General features: G+C 35.8%; 1 long non-coding RNA gene across 3 annotated transcripts; it reads left to right on the top strand.

Moving 5' to 3' along the window:
- Positions 1–13,657: 13,657 nt before the first annotated feature.
- Positions 13,658–16,340, top strand: LOC145017872 (uncharacterized). Of its 3 annotated transcripts, none has more exons than XR_013666692.1 (6): positions 13,658–14,023; positions 14,622–14,674; positions 14,755–14,875; positions 14,976–15,096; positions 15,608–15,825; positions 15,899–16,340. It is a non-coding gene; the product is annotated as an uncharacterized LOC145017872 (long non-coding RNA). The 3 variants fall into 3 exon arrangements; XR_013666691.1 differs by having other exon boundaries at positions 15,215–15,825; XR_013666690.1 differs by having other exon boundaries at positions 14,976–15,825.
- The last annotated feature ends 999 nt before the right edge of the window (positions 16,341–17,339 follow it).

Here is a 17,339-nt window from a genome sequence, read left to right as displayed (position 1 = left end):
ACCGACCGATCCAACATCGGCTTGCACACTCGATTCATGAGATCCATGAACACTGCCGGGGCATTGGTGAGCCCGAAAGGCATCACCACAAACTCGTAATGCCCATAACGCGTCCTGAACGCTGTCTTCTGGATGTCCTCATCTCGCACCCTTACCTGATGATATCCAGACCTCAAATCGATCTTGGATAACTAAGATGCTCCCTGTAACTGATCGAACAAATCATCGATCCTCGGTAACGGGTAACGGTTCTTGATCGTCAGCTTGTTCAACTCCCGGTAATCAATGCACATCCGGTGTGAACCATCCTTCTTCTTGACAAAAAGGATAGGCGCTCCTCACGGCGAGCTACTCGGCCGAATAAATCCCTTTCCCAGCAGCTGCTGAAGCTGCGAGGATAACTCTTGCATCTCTGGAGGTGCAAGGCGATAAGGCACCTTGGCGATAGGTGCGGCCCCGGGAACCAAATCGATACTTAACTCTACTTGCCTCACGGGAGGCACACCCAGCAACTCCTCTGGAAATACATCCGGGAACTCACGCACTATCGGAACCTCCTCAACTGACCTCGGCCTCTCTGAATCAGCCCTGCTGTAGACACTGCCTCGCTCTAGCGGCCGAACACAACGCTGACCCAGAACGTGTACCCTCGCCGTACACCGTAAGAACTCCCCCGCTAGGGTCTCGTATAGTCACCAGCTATCGCTCGCAGTCGATAACTGCTCCAAATATGCTCAACCAATCCATGCCTACGATGACACAAACATCCCCCCATCGCAATCGGGACCAAATCAATAGGAAACTCTACACCGAAAATCTCAAGTACACATCCTCGAATCACCTCCGTGGCATATACTGCTCTCTCATCGGTGATGGAAACTCTCAGAGGTCGACTCAACGCCTCTCGACTAATGCTGATGTGCCGACTAAAAGCCAACGATACAAAAGATCGACTTGCACCCGAGTCAAATAACACCAAAGCAGGTACATAATTCACAAGAAAAGTACCTACGCATACCATAATATAAGCATAAAATCTTAAACATTAAATAATTACATGAAAGAATTTTTAGCAGCCACGACATTAGGTGTTGCGCAGACCTCCTCCTCGGTCAACTGGAAGGCTCTCCCTCGTGCCTTCAGTGCCTCGGCCTTCACTGGCCGACTCTCGGTAGCTCTGATGGCGGCAGGGGCAGATCCCTGAGGTGCTCCTTGAGCTGATACTTGCAACTACGGACACTCTACCTTCCAGTGTCCGGTCTGATTGCAGTGGAAACACACTGCAAACCCCTTGGGGCAGTCCTTGGCCATATGCCCCTCCTTGCCACACTTGTAGCAAGATCCAGCTCTACAAACTCCATCACGACCCTTGCCGCACTTCCCACAAGTGCGGCCCTTCTGGCTCCCTGCTTTGGGATCAGCGGTCTTGGCCCGCTTGGCTGTCGTCTGAGACTGTGCCGGTCGCCGATCCCTCCCCTGAGACTTCGCCTCCTCCCTCGCCTGAGTCTCTAGCTCGATCTCCCTCTTCCGTGCATTTTCCTGAAGCTCAACAAATGTCCGGTACGAGGAGTTCGCCACTAACTCCCGAATATCCCTCCGCAAAATACTCAAATAACGGCTCATATGTGCCTGCTCAGATGACACGTGATCAGGGTAGAACATCGCCCTCTCATGAAACATCCTGGTGATAACCGTAACGGACTCTGTACCCTGCTTGAGGGTCAAAAACTCCTGTGCTAACCGATACCATTCCACCGGAGGAACGTACTCATCACGAAACATGGTGGTGAACCTCTCCTAGGTCACCGCAGCAAGCTCTGCTGGAGAATAGCGTGCTGTCGTGAACTTCCACCAGTCCTTTGCCCCCAGGCAAAGCTGGTTCAACGCAAATCGAACCCTCAAGTGCTCCGGGTATGAGCATGTGTAAAAACAACCCTCAATATCAGACCCCCATCTCATCGCCACAATCGGATCCTGCTGTAACACCGTAAATTTCAAAACAAAATTTTCAATTTTTATAAAACATAATTCCATCAATATTCATAAAAACAACCATTTTAATTATCCAAACAAGACAATACAAAATCCCAAGATCATAATATCAAGCTCCGAACGTGTGTGTGTACGGATCAAGCCGGCGCCTTCCCGCGGTCGTCACTAGTACCTGAAACAATAACATCAAACACTGTAAGCACAAGGCTTAGTGAGTTCCCCAAAATACCACATATAACACATATTAGCCACTCTAGGCTATAACTCTGTGGGTCCGTGCACCCAAACTCTGTGAACCCTCGGGTTCTAGCTCTGATAGACATGCACCACATAAATCACATAGAAATAATGCAGTACAACACATAACATACATAGCATACAAATACTCTATCACATAACTCTGGTTACCTACTCAAGGTAAGTATAGTGAGAAGACTCACCTCGTGTGTCTCGGTAAATCGTAAACCTGAAATCGCTAATCACTCGATCTGCCGAGCTTTAGTCCCCCCTATAGCACAATACATCCCTAATTAACACTTTCCCAACTAGGGTTGACCACACTATAACAAGTCAATTTAGTTCAACGCTGGTCAACGGTCAACTTTGACCGGACTCGGCGAGTGCGCTATAGCGACTCGGCGAGTCTGAGCGTATACACCAATTTCCCTGGAATCCTCCCTTGACACGTCGAGCATTCACTCAACTCGACGAGTTCCACCTGGCATGAGTTGTGGGGCCACCACGACTCAACTCGCCGAGTCTCAAGAACAACTCGGCGAGTCCAGTTTGACTCAGTCCACCGGTCCATTCTGACTCCCCCTTGACTCACTGAGTCCACCCTCCCCAACTCGGCAAGACCACTCACTGTGTGGTCGGGCAACATTCATGCTACTCGCCGAGTCTGTTCTTCAGACTCGGCGAGTCCGTGCCATGCAATGACTCAATCTTGCTCATAAGGTCAGATCCAGTCCATTAATCCATAGATCCAGTCCCTCCAAGCTCATTTAGCACGTAAAGTTACAATCTTGATGCACATACAACCTCTATATGACCATATATGATGTTTTTGACTCAAATACCACAACACAAGGTCCTAGACTCCATTGTTATACATAAAGCTTGATGAGTGAGGCTCTCTGGACCTCTATGGGTCCAGATCCATAACCTCAACACAAGGAGGGAACCATTGGGCATCAAATCATCCCATAAATGACCATAATAAGCCCTAAATCGCATAATGCTTCACCAAACAGAATATGGATCGAAATCATACCTCTAGATTGATGATCTAAGCTCCAAATCCACAAAATAGCAGCCTCCTTTGCTTCCTCTTGCCTAGAATCTCCTTCTTCTTTGCTAAATGGCACTCACAAGGTCAAGAAATGCTCCTCTCTCTCCACAATCACTCAAGAACACAAGGGTCTCTCTCTAAGGGTTGGGTGAGCACAGATGACGGCCATAAGGCCCTTTAAATAGGCCTCAAGCCCGGGATTTTAGGGTTTCTCTACACAGCGCAGACTCGCCGAGTCCAGGCGCGATCCGTTGTCCAATTCCGCATCCTTACTCGGCGAGTCTGAGCTCCAACTCGCCGAGTCCCCCTCACAATTCAACAAAATTAAATTTACAAGATACCTGGTAAAAATCCGGATGTTACACCTGCGTCCCATCAAACTCTGGTGGCTTCGTGTTGCTGAACTCTCGGAACAACAACGCATCACCACCCTGCGGCCTCGCAGCAGCAACAACTGCGGTGGCCGCTGCAACAGCAGCCTCAGAAAGAGCAGCATAACGCTCGTCAGTATGATCCTGTGTTACCCCGATGGTAACTTACAAATGATGTAACTAGTATGTATGAACATGGAAGAACTTCTATGTCTATATATGTACACATGATATATAATTAATATTGAAATGACCTTCGGACGGCTACCCGATATCCCACCAGACCACATCCAAATCGAGGAAAAGGAAATAGGGCGTACGACCTTCCTAAGCCTTTTTAACATTTCTTATATAACTATACATATACGGGCATGCAATTTATAATAAGTGTAACAAAGTTTAAGTAAGAGTATTTGATAAGTAAAAGAGTTTGTAAAACAGTTGGAAGTAAAACAACTTTGATAAACAGTTTGAATAGTAGTAAAAGCATTGGTTTTGTAGTTATTAATCACATGTAATTGATGTAATAACTATAAGTATTCAACTTGTATCCCCCCCCATAAAAGCATTTAAAACATTTAAAAGTATTTCAAAGGTTAATTAAAGGGTTATGAACTCACTTGTGGTGAGTGGATTTGATTGAAGTGTCGGATACGGTGCTAGGTGACAAATGAAGACTTGTACACACGCACGAGCCTAGTTATCATATAATGAACATATATATAACTAATTAGCCAATTTATAACTAATAAATTAGGTTGGGACACCCTAGAACATGAAAACACTTCGTTTCAAGTGTTAAAGATCACAAGGATTGCATCCGAGTGTTGGTAGTGCAAGGCTAGGGTGTTTGGAGTTCAAGGGTAAACTCCCTTAGAGTTTACGGTTTTGATGGTCACGACTTAGGGAGTTTATGGCAGTAAACTCTAGAGTTTACGGTCGTAAGCTCTAGTCTTAAAGTCCAAGTGTTGTTTTGTGGTTTAGCAAGCCATTGAAGCATTTCTACTAAGTGGTTTGGCCTTTGGAATGGACTAGGGCAACAAAACACCTCATTTGAGGAGTTTACGGCCTCATGGCGTTTTCCTTTGGGTTTAAAAACCGTAAACCCATATGGAAGAGTGTATAGCCATGTTTTTCAAGTCCCTAACACAATTAGGTAAGTGTATAAGCTAGTTTATAAGCCTAAGGAAGGAAAATAACCCATTTAGACATACTTTTGGGTGTTCACGGTTTTCGGAGATCCCCAAACCGTAAACACCTATATTTGTGGGCATTTGATGTTTTTCAAGGCTTAAACACAACAAAGGAAGGTTTAAACATGTCAAGGATGGTTTATACATCAAACTAGGGCTTAGATAAGGGCTTAGGCACACTTTGGTGCATTTTATGGTGTTTACGGCCCAAGCATCTCCTTGGACCGTGAACACCTCTTGCCTTGTATTCTTGACATATTTTCTTGGTGTTTAAATGTAATACTAGCTTAGAATCACTCAAGGATGGAAGCACTTATTATTAGAATGCTTGATTTGAGCTAAAAGGCCAAGAACACTTAGTGTGTGTTCTTGGTGTTTTGGAAAATCTAAACAAAAACCGGAAATGAATGGATGCATAGATGCACAAACACTAGATTAAGTGTTTTACTAACTTGAAATGGTTAGAACACTTACAAGATTGAAGATTAGGAATTAAATCTTGGATGATACTTGAGAGAGTTTTTGGAGTTTACTCTTTTGACTATTTGGGGAGTAAACACAATGACTGGTTTTTGGGGAGTAAACTCATACATATGTATGAGTTCATGGTTTTTGGGTGAATTCTAAACCCAAAACATAAAAGTTTGGTCAGGTGTATCTAATACGCGAAGTGTTTGCAGTTTTCAAAAATCAAAACCCGAGACAACACTTTCTTTCACCCGTTCGTATAAAAATAATATTAAAATAATCAAATGAACTTTATATTTCTTAAAAGTAAGAAATAATGATATTAATTTATGATACGAAGTGGTTGACTTGACAAAATGGAAATTTTCGGTTGTCACAATATAACATCTTCACCAAATTCATCCAATTACCACCTACAACCAACTTCGGCATGCCACCACCGGCGCAGGTTACCACCACAATACACAGACATGTCGCTGCCATCCACAAACCCTAGCCAACACAATGAACAACCACCGCTCCACCACTATCGCCGACGTTGTCATCAACCTTCTCCTCCACTCTCAATGTCGAATGTACATCGATTCCCTCTTTTGTGCTCTTTAACTATGTGAGTCTGTGATTGTATATACATGTCAGGTTGATTATAGAGTTTTCTTTTGACAATTTAAGGTTGTGCAGCATTATGCAGTGCAACAACCCCCATTATGCCACCCTTTCTTCTGCCCTATAATGTTATACCATTGTTAATTTCTTCTTGGCCATTTATATAACCTATAAATACACATTTCTACACCGCATACTCCTCTTATCTACAAGTCTAACCATCGACCATTGCCTACAAGCCGTGCACCTCCAATGTCGCCGACCACTCCCACCAGCCACCATCATTACAGTGACCTAAATCGACACCACTCACCACCTCACGCATCCTATTAAGATATAGCAGGTATCACTTCTTCTGCCTTCAACCAGTGAAGCTAATCCATGCGTTGTCTTTCTTCCTCCTAAATCTGGTAAACCATTGACGCTCTCTTAGTTAAAATAACCCCACCATTCACCCCTTTCGTTGTTTTTTTTTAAATCATGTTCATATCAAGCTAAAATTTTCTTGATTTTTTTTAAAAATTTCGAGTGTTAAGCTTACGAATTTTGCGTCGGCTGTACCAGTTGGGATGCCTAAAGCTATCTTTCTCTATATGCCTTGGCGCACACACACCCACACACAAACCACTACTACTCACTCTTTCGTTCTATGTCTATGGTTGTGAATATCCACAGAAGTGTTGATTTGTTGAATAGAAGTTTATTTAATGATTTGTTGGTTTTGTTCAACAACCTCATATTGACAAACCCAGTTGACAAATAACCATGAATATGGCTTCGGTTTTAGGTTCAAGATACATGCTTAAAAATATGTAGGATTAACGGAGATTTTTTTTTCCAGAGTTAACATTCTTGAACACGATTCTCTTTAATTTTAGTTTTTATGGATTTTTTTGGAGCTTCATATGGATGTTTGGTCAAGGTGAACATCTGAACCATTTGAGATGTTTGATTTTAAAAGTAAATACCCATTTCTCTATCTTCTCGAAGCTTAATCTGAACCTCTTTCCAACTTCTTCAATTTTGATATTATTTGCTTATTGTTATGTTTGAGATTTTACTTTTGATTGGAATGATTTGTGAGAAAGCTAACAGAAAAAAAAAAGGTATAGATCCAAGCTTTGCAAAGACATATCCAAGCTCCATTTGAAATTCAAGGTAACTTTTTTTTTTTTTTTTTTTTTTTTTTTTTTTTTTTTTTTTTCTGACTTCGCCCTTTTACTCTTCTTGCCTAACTCAAACAGTTGGTTTTATTTCTCAAAATTGCATAATCTAAGATGTATTCCTCTCCGTTGCCTTTTTATGGGGTCTGTTAAGATAGTGATCCGTATATAATAATGAGGGAAATGTGTCCTAGGATGTTTAAGGAATCTTTGTTGTAAATTTGGTGGATTAAAGGGTGGTTTAGTCAATTGCATGCGTGTGTATTGCAAGTAGAAGGGAAGTAATCACTTTCTTTTGGTTTGACAAAAAAGTTAATTGATCTGGTTTGCTTAGTTTATATACAAACACAATTGATCTTGGAGGAAATGCATTTTATATGTTTAGAATACAGAAATTCATGTTTAAAAAAAATGTTAATTACTTTGAGTGGCAGGGATGACATTCTTGAAGTAGATAGAGAAAGGAATTGAAATGGTATTCCAAAAGAAGAAAACAGATCTTCATGTAGTTTACAGGAGCTACTGAATAAAACATTTTTCTTTTTATTTGTCATGTGTACATTAAATTTATTTTCATTTTAAAGTGGAGTATTCTTAAAGCTATATGTCTCCGTTTCTCTTCTTTTTGTCACATTGATGTCATTGTTTAGCTAATGGTTCAAACAATGATGACTCTGCATGGAGGGTGTATGGAGAATTTGGAATGGAATCAGAGTTTACCCCTTTTTCTTATAGTTTAAGAAGAAAAGTGAGTTTGCCCCCTTTCCTTATAGTTAAATCATTTTGTTAATTTTTCTTTAAATGTTTAGCAATATCTTTGAATGACAAATGTACATAGCTCGATCTAACCATAGTGTTTTAAAGTGACTGGAATTTTTTCCTAGGAATTACCGTCATTGATGAGTATATTGAAAACCTTGTGATTTGTAATGGTTACTAAAAGGCATTCTTGGTGTTGTCTTCATCATACTTTGAAAAATAACATTTGTATTTTCACTTTTTTGCATCGTACTTTGAAAAAATAACATTGTACTTTCAATTCAAGAAATAGAATTTGTATTTTTAATATGTTTATGTATCTAGACTTTCTTAGAGTTTAATACTTTTGAAATGGTAATATGTTATTGTTGTAGGTAATTCAATCTTTTTTTAAAATTTGTATTGCCGGAATAAAGGGATGTTTTTAAGTATTGGTGGCTACAACCATGACATCAGTTACAATAGTTAATTGAGAATTAATTGGTTTTGAAATTGTATTATGTAAACAAAATGCAACTGTGTGGCATGAAAAGAAAGAGACCTTATCATTTGAAAATAATAAATTACCTACTTAAATATAAAAAACGTGCAACTATCTTATGTTATCAAGTCTATAGACTGTATAAAGATAATTGGACAATGTTTGATATTGCAGTTTTCTTCACAAACAATATTAGATAAATATACAATTTTGCATTTGAATTTCAAAATCTAAATTTACAGCATGACAATTTGATAGAAATAATGGTTTGTAAATTTGGAATATATGGTTTTGAAAAAAGATTAAAACTGATAATTTTAATATTAGGATTTGTTATCTATATATTTTTAATATAAAAACCATGAAGATAAATCAACCATAAATCATTAAAACTAATTTTATCATTTACTATTTTTTTTTCCAATCGAAAAAAAAGAGAAAAAGAAAAAAATAACTTACCATTTGTTGTTTTTACCTTTTCTTAAAGAATCACTAGCTATTATTTTTTTATGAAAATAAGTTATACTGATAAGTATATTTATTCTTTAAATGTAGTTTATATTTCTAAAAGACTTATCATCTAAAAAGAAATAAATGATTATTCGATACAAGAAAATTATATGCCAAATAACCTAATTTACATACTTTAACGATATATTAATGGTTATGATGAACAATTTGAACGAACAACTCAAATCCAAAATTACATACAATTATTTATATACATTAACGATATATTTAAATAGTAAATGATATCTATAATTCATTTTGTGTTCTTTGAAATCCAATATGTCATCATGAAATAGAAATATATATAGTTTTCGACATAACGATCCAATAAATGAAAACAATTTTCCAACGTACATACAAATAATACAAATAACGAAAGTAAAAGTGAACTTCGACGAACATTTCAATGACAATGAAGTCTATACATCAAATGTTGTGTATAAAGAAACGTTGCACGATTAATAATAAATAATCAATCATGTCTTCATGTATATTTGTAAATAATGCAAACTTTTAATTTTTAATTTTTATTGAATTTGTTTATGCTAACATGATCTTATTGATAATTGTTTACATGTACTAAACTTTATATATATATATATATATATATATATATATATATATATATATATATATATATATATATATATATATATATATATATATATAACCAATAATAACTTCTGAAAGAAATAATTCGTATCTGTCACTTGGCGCGGGTAAACGGCTTTTATATATATATATATATATATATATATATATATATATATATATATATATATATATATATATATATATATATATATATATATATATATATATATATATATATATATATATATATACACTCATTTCTAAAACCTTGTGATCCAAATTTCACTTAAATTGAACAATGTAATAGTTATCTTGTTCAAACATATTCCTAAACTCTTAAGAGTCGAAATCACACTAGAACTACATTTTGTTACTAATGTATCACAATATTTTACACTTCATTAAATAAAAATGTTTTCTTTTCGCTTGGTGGACTATTTGTGATACTTATATAACTGAAACATCTATCATGTTATATTTTATCATAAAAATATCATATTAATCAACCATAAATGCAATAGTCATTATTTTTAATTGGGTAAAATACATGAATGACCTATGTGGTTTCGGACGGTCCATATGTTTGGTACCTAACAATTTTTTTTTAAACTAAGAACGTTCCTAAAATTTGTTTCTGTTTCATTTATAGTCCCTAAAAGAACTGAAATGACCATGTCATCCTTATTTTTATTTTTTTTTTGTTTTTAAGGTTTATTAAATTTAAAAATAAACTTAAATAATTTACAAAATAAGTGAGAATCATGTCCTACACCCCTAGATTCTGGCACCACCGCTTAAGTCTGACACCACCGTTAAAGTTCGGAACCACCAACACCTTTACGAGAACTATGAATAAAAGAAACCCAAATACAATATACAAAAAAAACCCTGATATAGTTGTTGCTACACAAAAAAATAGATGCAATATACAAAAAGAAATTAGATCGATATACAGAATACCATAATCAATATACAAAAATCCAGATCCATGAGAAGCTTTTTACTAAGAAATTTTAACAGGAGAGACTTTTCAAAAACCCACTTATCTATTCCGCCTCTCGAAAACATGAACTAGAGAGAAAAAAATGTGGATTGGATTTTAGGGTCCTTCTATACTCCAAGAGAGAGAGAGAGAGAGAGAGAGAGAGAGAGAGAGAGAGAGAGAGAGAGAGAGAGGGAGGTTTACCTTCATCGGAAACAAAGAAGCTGATGAAAAGATTTATGGTTTGGTCTTTGAATCTCGGGTTTACAAAACTTGGAGGTTCATAAGAAGATGGTTATGGGGTAGGATATGGGGTTTTCAAAAATCGATGGTTTTTAGAAGGGGAATTTTGTTCGTTGGGGGTTCTAGAGATTGATTTTGGTGATTGTTGAAGTCATCAGCCGTGAAATACTTGTATCTGCCACGTGAAATACTTGTATCTGCCACTAGATGTGATGAGAGAGAGAGAGAGAGAGACTGAATAAAGAGAGGCACATTTCTTTTCTTTTGTTGACATTTAAAGTAATAAAAAACATATTAATTAAAAATAAACACATAGGAGTAATATAGTCGATTTAGGTTTGGTGGGGAGCAGATTTAGAGCAAAACAAAGTTATAGGGATTTTCCGAGTTAAGAAAATTATAAGGGACCAAACATGAAGATTTAGAGCAAAACAAAGTTATAGAGATTTTCGGAGTTAAGAAAATTATAAGGGACCAAACATGAAGACTGACTCAAACCACACGGACCATTTGTGTATTCTACCCTTTTTAATTTAAAAAACCATTATATACAAAATACTTGTAGAAATCATAATCTTCTATACCAAATTGATGCCAATCTGTTTTCAAGTAATATAATAATAATATTAATAAAAGTTCGTCATGATCATATTTTATTATACTTTAATATATAAGTAAATAAACATAAAATATATCACTCATTTCCAATTTTGATACATTTTTGGATTTGAATAATCTTTTCTCCAAGTCACGTAGAACCCATCGTCTTTGACAATCCATATACAACGCTTTTCGTTGCAGTATCTATTTGCTATCCTATTATTAAAAATATTAAATACTGCAGTCTTTGATTTCCAATTGAAATGAGCTACAAATTGAGTCGACAGATCGAAGCTCATGCAAAACTGCACATGTTTTTCAGCGTTAAATGCAAGTGTAGTACTTCCAAGATTATCATCTCTTGATCGTATATGCACGTTGATGGAATCGTTAATCTTGTTGAGGATAAACACGTTCCACGGACCACCCCGAAAACATTTCGACTTAGATGTTGGGTTAGGTAATAGAGATGTAGTCGTAGATGCATATGTTGTGATTATAAGGTAAAATTGTAAGAAAAACAAGATTTTCATAATTTCTTTGAATGAATAAATGATAAGACAGTTCTGCTATAATATGCTAAAGTACTTTGTTAACTCATTCCAAATAAATGATAGTTTGTTAAACCATTCAAAATACATGAGAAATCATGTTCTAACTTTTAAAAAGACTGTCTTATGATATTATTAATTAATGATTAAAAAATAACAACAATTTAGCAACTACTCTTTTTAGAAACCAGATGTGGAAATTGTTGTCCGTTTAATTATAAAATTATCAGTTATCCAAATAACATAAATTTGGTAATTACTTTATATTTTCGACTAATTGTATGGATAGATCAGAGTGATCGGTTCATTAGATATGCGAAGGGAGAAAAACATAAAAACACAGACTATTATTATCATTTTATCAGAAAACCAACCAAGAGGGAGGTATCTATGGACATCCCTTGATTTTAATTATTTTAGAAGTTATATCATATAATTTATATGGAGACCCTTGTAATTTTTGGATGGACACCCTAGTAACTTTTAGATAAACAAAATAAATCAACGGTATATGGTCGAAGATCACGTTGTTAAAACCTCAAGGTCAAGGAATATGGCCGAAGATCATGATGGATTGATTTAAAATGAGTGAAAAATGTATTGTCCTGATTTCTTCCTTAAGTAGAAAAGTAGTTAGTGGAGAAGATGTTAACTTTTAGGAAGATCTTTAGATTGGTAATGTTCTTTTAAGTACCCGGTTTCCTACTCTTTTTTCCTTGAGAATAATAAATCTTGCTTGCTAAAAGATTGTTGGTTAGATAATCAATGGAGATGGGATTGGAATAGGAACATTCAAAAGGGTATGGAAACTGATCAATTAAATGTGTTAAATTCTTTGGTTCACTACTAGAAAAAATACTTTCCTTGACAGACGAATTACGATGTACAACAGTTTTATGACAGAAATAAAAATGTCTATCATTAAAGTCTGTCATATTTCATAAAATATAAATGATCTATGACGGACAAAACTGTTTGTCATACATTTATGTCGTATGTTAATTTGTTAAATTTTAAATAAAAAAGAAACAAGGAGCATTTTAATGTATGAATTGATTTGTTTTTCATGAGTTATAAGATATGGAAAAAACATTTATATATATATATATATATATATATATATATATATATATATATAAATAGTATATTACTTTAATTCCTAACATGCTTATTAAGAACAATTTACTTCGTTTGTTTCATATTCTGACACATTACTTTGATTCCTTCCATAATTTGTCCATTTTTTTGGTTTTTGATATTTTGATCACTTTATTTTGCTCGGTCGCTATAATTTGTCCATGTTTTATTGTGTTTCATATTTTGACCAAATTACTTTGCTCCCTTGCCATAATTTGTCCATGTTAGTTGTAGATATTTTGACCACCTTATTTTATTCTGTTGCAATAATTTTCCCTATTTTATATAGTTTACACTATTTTCATTGTTGGTTCAAACGTCACAGATGTCTCACTTTCTTATTTTTCCTCTGTTTGTCACGTTACTCGTTTCTCTCTTATTGATACTCATTTTATATAATTGGATTAAGTGAGGGTGTATTTTGCTCATTTTATAAATGCAAAATGATTTTATGGATTTTATAAAAGGAAATCTCATGGAGGGACTGTATTTTGTTTAAAAGACTAAACTAAGGAAAATTTAGGGCTTTTAATTGCCGTTGACTTCAACGATCGGGAAAGAAAAGGGGCATACAAACGGACATGCTTATGAAAGATCATAGTGAGTGGGAAACACGAAAAATGGGAGGGGTTCGATGGTACTTCAACAATCGGTAGGCTGGGCGTCTGGCTCGACCGGGGAAGAGAGGAGAGCGAAGGATCGCAATGGCTAATCCGGAAGCCCTAACCGATCGCGAAGAGGGAGAAGGGACGAACGCAACGAGGCATTCTCTTTCTCGTCTGGCGATTTCAGACCCATCACACTCGAGTGGCGAGCTCCGGTGGTCGACTAGACCGAAGAAGGACGTGGGAAGAAGCAGTGACGTTGCTTTGCGGTTGTCGAACGGGAGTGAGAAGCGAGGGCAAAGGAGGTCTCGGTCCTTGGGCCGGTCATGAAGATGAAGCGGCGTTTGGTCGACGAGAAGGAGGACATTTGGCTCGATGGAGTAAGGCAAGTGGAAACAGAAGCTCCGATGGGGGGTTTTGGCAGTGGTGCTCGATAGAAGAAGAGGAACGAATCTCCCGTGGTTCACGAAGAGACAGGTAATTGTATGGGGCTGCTTCTATAGCTCCTTCGTTCTTTCTTTTTCTCTCTCTCTTTTTTTTTTTGTTAATTTTGATGGAAATCGATGGGGTTTTTGGATTGACTTTATTGTTTAACAGTAGTGGATATAACCTAAGTGGGTGTTTGGTTTCCTTGAAATAAGAAGATGAAGAATACATGTGTATGCATTTGATGTTTGGTTTTAGTTGGACAGGGAAGGAAACAAAAACATGATGTTGTTTCTGTTTGCAGGTATACCCTAGAACAAGATCAAAGTCTACTTGTGTTCTTGACTGAAAAGAAAGAATTTTGGATGTTTAGGTTTATTGTTTGGGTTTTGGTATTTGATAGGGAAGATGAAGAACGAAATGATGGATGCAAGTTGTTTTGTTCGATTCTTATAGTTTTAGTATTTCTTTTTTGTGTGGGTTAGTATAAATTGAAATTAGAAGCAACATGTTGGTAAAGTGATTTATTACACTTCAAATAAACGAAAGTGATTTTTTTCTTACAGTTTTAGTATTTCTTGCTTATGTACTTTCTCTCCATTTTCTTTTTATCTTTTTCAGGGACTAATTATTCTGCTTAATCTTTCAGTTGACCTGGCTTAATGCTCATCTTACAAAGATTTGTCCCTCTATGTTGATGAGGTCAGTTTTAAAATTTAAACCCCTCTATTCACCATCATTATGGTAATATGCTTATCATGTGTTTTTGGATTTTCTTGTAGGCAACATCTGAGCTTATAAAGGCTAATTTGGAGCTAACTCTTAAACAATACAGACCAATGGTGTTGTCCTATTTGTCATTTTCCAAGTTTACCCTCAGCACGGTGGCCCCTCGGTTTATAGGTTAGGCTAATTGATAGTATTACCATTTGCATTTATCCTTTCATAGTAAGAAGATTCCACATAACTTGAATCTTAATTATCAATTGTTTAAATTGCTTAGGAGTTTCTACTGTTGAAGATGGAGGTGAAGGAATAACTATGGACATGGAAATGAATTGGGATGGAAACCCTAGTAATATACTTGATATTAGACTTGACTAGGAGTTGGATTGCTTGTGCAGGTAATTCAATTTGCCTAGCTATCAAGGGTTATTATTGGAATTTGGACAATAATTGGCTTCAACTTTGATTACTATTAACAAACCATATTCTTTAATCTTAATCTCTTTTGTTGTTCAGGTGAAGAATATTGCATTCATTAGGGTTTCTAGGTTGATTTTTAAGCAAATAATAAGATGATCATGATCATAAATTTTATGATTATTGATGGTTAAAATAACCAAATTTGGAACATGCGAAATGAACTCTGTAACTGGTGAACTGTTAAAAGAAATGAAAATCTCAACGAAACTTATCTCTTCATCTGTATATTTTTTTGGTGAGTCTTCCCAACACACGGTCCTTAAATTATCTTAACCTTTTTCTTCTAACGTTTGTTTTCTTGTAATGATAGATGATTGAGAAGAACTACTTAAGTTTTCCACAGATGCTGCATGTTCCTACTTTTTGTATGCATATTTTCAAAGTGATTACTGCAGTTATGATGATTTTTTTTTTTTTTACTTTAACCAGGGTCCGGTGAAGCATATGCATATGTTGGATGATAAAAAACACCATACCTACATATATATTTGGTGACCAGAATATGCACATGTGGAAAAATGGATCAAGTCAACAACCATTAGTTGCAAGAAGTTATGATTGACATATCAAATGTTGCAAAAGATTGGATTGATCAAGAAGTTTTGGCTTTTTATTGAAATCCTGATAATACCCTTTACATATAAAATGTGTGTCTGTGTATTTGTGTTTGTGTGTTTTACAGTGATATGAATTTACTAAAATAACCTTGGTTAATTTTAGGGTTGGAAGGTTTGGATGCCGGCTTAGCATCGGTGTTGGAATCGATGGAATTCTGTTTGGAGTTGCGGGGTTCGAAAGCTTGTGCTTTGGAGGACTTCGCAAAAGCTATCAATCTAGTGCATCTCAGGAAGGATCTTGTGGAAAGTGGTCATGTGTTGCTAAACCATGCTTATCACAATCAACAAGAATACGAAAGGTATGAGGGTGGAACTGGAATCCGTGATTCCGATGGAATTGGAATATGTGATTCCAATCCGATGCCAAATAAATGGAGTTTAATTCTATCCGAAGGTAGAACCAGACTCAGTGATTCCGATAGAATTGGAATTAGTGATTCCGACGGAACCAAAACCCTACAAAAACTTCAAATGAAAACCAAAATTGCAAGAGAACCTTTTGACATTATGGTTAATGTAATGGAATGTATTTTTGTATATGTATGACATCTTATTTTGCATTATTGAAAATTAAATGTGTAATTTATTTTGTTTAATATTTGGTACAAATCTAGAATATATATATATATATATATATATATATATATATATATATATATATATATATATATATATATATATAACCATGAATGTTACGAATTACGACATACAAAGCCAATTGTAAATGTATGTCGAAAACGTGTGTCGTGTATGTATGTCATAATTGTAGGTCATAAAGATCTGTCGTAAAATTTATGACAGGCCAAATGCCTGTCATTATCCTTTATGATATGGCTTTCAATGATAGACATTTGTCTGTCATGTATAGGCATTTACGACAGACAATGTCTGTCAAGGAAAACCTTTTTTCTAGTAGTGGTTTGTGATGCCAAACTTAAAGATGGAGTTGATTCTTGGATTTGGGATCTTAGAAATGACGAAAATTTTAATGTTCAAGATACGAGAAAACAAATTGAACAAATTATGTTGCCGGATAATGAAAGGGAGACTTCTTGAAACAAATTCATTACTAGGAAAATCAAAATATTTTTTGGCATTTATCGTTAGATAGATTGTCGACTTGAAATAATTTGACATATAAAGGTATCAACATCTCTAATAATTACTGTCCTTTGTGTAACTTGCATCCGGAATCGGTGTCTCAAGTTTTTACAGAATATCAGATTGCTTTGAAGACTTGGACTAATTTGGCTCGTTGGTTACATATGGTTGTTCCGTGGGAATTAGGAACTATGAATTTAATTACGTGGGTAGATTCCTTGCAAGTTTCTAAATTAAACAAATATATCGTTGATGTTATGGCTCGATCTATATGTTGGGTGATATGGAAATACAAGAATGAGGTCGTGTTTACAGAATCTATATAGAGAAGAGATCCTATCTTTGATTTGATAGTTGATTTGTCGATTTTTTTGGTTCTCAAATAGATATGATAAGAACTTTATGTCATGGATTTCTTGTCTCCAAAACCCATTGAACTTTGT

Source organism: Lactuca saligna, chromosome 9 (assembly GCF_052625555.1).
Source record: "Lactuca saligna cultivar CGN05327 chromosome 9, ASM5262555v1, whole genome shotgun sequence".
NCBI lineage: Eukaryota > Viridiplantae > Streptophyta > Magnoliopsida > Asterales > Asteraceae > Lactuca > Lactuca saligna.
This window is presented reverse-complemented; position numbering and strand designations above follow the sequence as displayed.